Raw genomic sequence first — 3,601 nt, forward strand, 5'->3', positions numbered from 1 at the left:
GCCTGGCCTGGCCTGGCCTGGCTTTCTTGGCCCTGGCCTGGCCTGGCCTGGCCTGGCCTGGCCTGGCCCACTGGCCCTGTGCCTGGCCCTGGCCTGGCCTGGCCTGGCCCGGCCTGGCCTGGCCTGGCCTGGCCTGGCCTGGCCTGGCCTGGCCCTGGCCTGGCCACTGGCCTGGCCCTGGCCTGGCCTGGCCTGGCCCTGGCCTGGCCTGGCCTGGCCTGGCCCTGGCCTGGCCCTGGCCCTGGCCCTGGCCCTGGCCCTTTTCGGCCTGGCCTGGCCCTGGCCTGGCCTGGCCTGGCCTGGCCTGGCCCTGGCCTGGCCTGGCCTGGGCCTGGCCTGGCCTGGCCTGGCCTGGCCTGGCCTGGCCTGGCCTGGCCTGGCCTGGCCTGGCCTGGCCTGGCCTGGCCTGGCCTGGCCCTGGCCTGGCCCTGGCCTGGCCTGGCCTGGCCTGGCCTGGCCCTGGCCTGAGCCTGGGCTGCTTCTTTCGCCTGGCCTGGCCTGGCCTGGCCTGGCCTGGCCTGGCCTGGCCCTGGCCTGGCCCTGGCCCTGGCCCTGGCCCTGGCCTGGCCTGGCCCTGGCTCTGACAGCCTGGCCTGGCCTGGCTCTGTTTGCCTGGCCCTGGCCTTGGCCTGGCCTGGCCTGGCTTTCTTTTTGGCCTGGCCTGGCCTGGCCCTGGCCTGGCCTGGCCCTGGCCTGGCCTGGCCTGGCCTGGCCTGGCCTGGCCTGGCCTGGCCTGGCCTGGCCTGGCCTGGCCCTGGCCTGGCCTGGCCTGGCCTGGCCCTGGCCTGGCCTGGCCTGGCCTGGCCTGGCCCTGGCCTGGCCTGGCCTGGCCTGGCCTGGCCTGGGCCTGGCCTGGCCTGGCCTGGCCTGGCCTGGCCTGGCCTGGCCTGGCCTGGCCTGGCCTGGCCTGGCCTGGCCTGGCCTGGCCTGGCCCTGGCCTGGCCTGGCCTTGGCCTGGCCTGGCCTGGCCCTGGCCTGGCCCTGGCCCTGGCCTGGCCTGGCCTGGCCCTGGCCTGGCCTGGCCCTGGCCTGGCCTGGCCCTGGCCTGGCCTGGCCTGGCCCTGGCCTGGCCTGGCCCTTTGGCCCTGGCCCTGGCCTGGCCTGGCCTGGCCTGGCCTGGCCTTTGGCCTGGCCTGGCCTGGCCCTGGCCTGGCCCTGGCCTGGCCCTGGCCCTGGCCTGGCCTGGCCCTGGCCTGGCCTGGCCTGGCCTGGCCTGGCCTGGCCTGGCCTGGCCCTGGCCCTGGCCTGGCCTGGCCTGGCCTGGCCTGGCCTGGCCTGGCCTGGCCTGGCCCTGGCCCTGGCCTGGCTGGCCTGGCCCTGGCCTGGCCCTGGCCTGGCCTGGCCTGGCCTGTTTTCTTTGCGCTGGCCTGGCCCTGGCCTGGCCCTGGCCTGGCCTGGCCCTGGCCTGGAGCCTGGCCTGAGCCTGGCCTGGCCCTGGCCTGGCCTGGCCTGGCCTGGCCTGGCCTGGCCTGGCCTGGGCTGGCCTGGCCTGGCCTGGCCTCTCGGCCTGGCCTGGCCCTGGCCCTGGCCTGGCGGGCTGGCCTGGCCTGGCCTGGCCTGGCCTGGCCTGGCCTGGCCTGGCCGGCCCTGGCCTGGCCTGGCCTGGCCTGGCCTTTGTTCTGGCCTGGCCTGGCCCTGGCCTGGCCTGGCCCTGGCCCTGGCCTGGCCTGGCGGCTGGCCTGGCCTGGCCTGGCCTGGCCTGGCCTGGCCCTGGCCTGGCCTGGCCTGGCCCTGGCCTGGCCCTGGCCTGGCCTGGCCCTGGCCCTGGCCTGGCCCTGGCCTGGCCTGGCCTGGCCTGGCCTGGCCTGGCCTGGCCTGGCCTGGCCTGGCCTGGCGTGGCCTGGCCTGGCCTGGCCTGGCCGGCCGCCTGGAATTCAGCCTGGCCTGGCCTGGCCTGGCCTGGCCTGGCCTGGCCTGGCTGGCCTGGCCTGGCCTGGCCTGGCCTGGCCTGGCCTGGCCTGGCCCTGGCCTGCCTGGGCCTGGCCTGGCCCTGGCCTGGCCTGGCCTGGCCTGGCCTGGCTTTTCTGGCCTGGCCTGGCTCCTGTGGCCTCATGGCCTGGCCCTGGCCTGGCCCCTGGCCTGGCCCTGGCGGCCTGGCCCTGGCCTGGCCCTGGCCTGAGCCTGAGCCTGGCCTGGCCTGGCTGGCCCTGGCCTGGCCTGGCCTGGCCTGGCCTGGCCCTGGCCTGGCCTGGCCTGGCCTGGCCTGGCCCTGGCTGGCCTGGCTTTTCTGGCTCTGCTTCTTCGGCCCTGGCCTGGCCTGGCCTGGCCTGGCCCGGCCCTGGCCTGGCCTGGCCTGGCCTGGCCTGGGCCTGGCCTGGCCTGGCCTGGCCTGGCCTGGCCTGGCCTGGCCTGGCCTGGCCTGGCCTGGCCTGGGCCTGGCCTGGCCTGGCTTCCTGGCCTGAGCCTGGCCTGGCCTGGCCTGGCCTGGCCTGGCCTGGCCCTGGCCTGGCCTGGCCTGGCCTGGCCTGGCCTGGCCTGGCCTGGCCTGGCCTGGCCTGGCCTGGCCCCTGGCCTGGCCCTGGCCTGGCCTGGCCTGGCCTGGCCCTGGCCTGGCCCTGAGCCTGGCCTGGCGCTGGCACCTGGCTCGGCCTGGCCTGGCCCTCGGCCTGGCCTGGCCTGGCCTGGCCTGGCCTCGGCCTGGCCTGCTCGCCTCGGCCTGGCCTGGCCTGGCCTGGCCTCCCGGCCTGGCCTGGCCTTGGCCTGGCCTGGCCTGGGCCTGGCCTGGCCTGGCCTGTGCTCTGGCCTGGCCTGGGCCCTCGGCCTGGCCTGGCCTGGCCCACTGGCTGGCCTGGCCTGGCCTGGCCCGGCCTGGCCCTGGCCCTGGCCTGGCCCTGGCCTGGCCCTGGCCTGGCCTGGCCTGGCCTGGCCTGGCCTGGCCTGGCCACTGGCCTGGCCTGGCCTGGCCTGGCCTGGCCTGGCCTCGGCCTGGCCTGGCCTGGCCTGGCCGGCCTGGCCTGGCCCTGGCCCGGCCTGGCCTGGCCTGGCCTGGCCTGGCCTGGCCTGGCCTGGCCTGGCCTGGCCTGGCCCTGGCCTGGCCTGGCCTGGCCTGGCCCGGCCCCTGGCCTGGCCTGGCCTGGCCTGGCCTGGCCCTGGGCCTGGCCTGGCCCTGGCCTGGCCTGGCCCGGGCCCTGGCCTGGCCTGGCCTGGCCTGGCCTGGCCTGGCCTGGCCCTGGCCTGGCCTGGCCTGGCCTGGCTGTTCTTCTGGCTGGCCGGGCCTGGCCTGGCCCTGGCCTGGCCTGGCCTGGCCTGGGCTGTGCCTGGGCCCTGGCCCTGGCCTGGCCTAGGCCTGGCCTGGCCTGGCCTGGCCTGGGCCCTGGCCTGGCCTGGCCTCGGCCTGGGCCCTGGCCCTGGCCTGGCCCTGGCCTGGCCTGGCCCTGGCCTGGCCTGGCCTGGCCTGGCCTGGGCCCTGGCCCTGGCCCTGGCCTGGCCTGGCCCTGGCCTGGCCCCCGGCCTGGCCACTGGCCTGGCCTGGCCCTGGCCTGGCCTGGCCTGGCCCTGGCCTGGCCCTGGCCTGGCCTGGCCTGAGCTGGCCTGGCCTGGCCTGGCCATGGCCCTGGCCCTGGCCTGGCCCTCGGCCTGGCCTGGCCCGGCCTGGCCTGGC

The sequence above is a fragment of the Coregonus clupeaformis genome, unplaced genomic scaffold (genome assembly GCF_020615455.1).
Source record: "Coregonus clupeaformis isolate EN_2021a unplaced genomic scaffold, ASM2061545v1 scaf1296, whole genome shotgun sequence".
Taxonomy (NCBI): domain Eukaryota; kingdom Metazoa; phylum Chordata; class Actinopteri; order Salmoniformes; family Salmonidae; genus Coregonus; species Coregonus clupeaformis.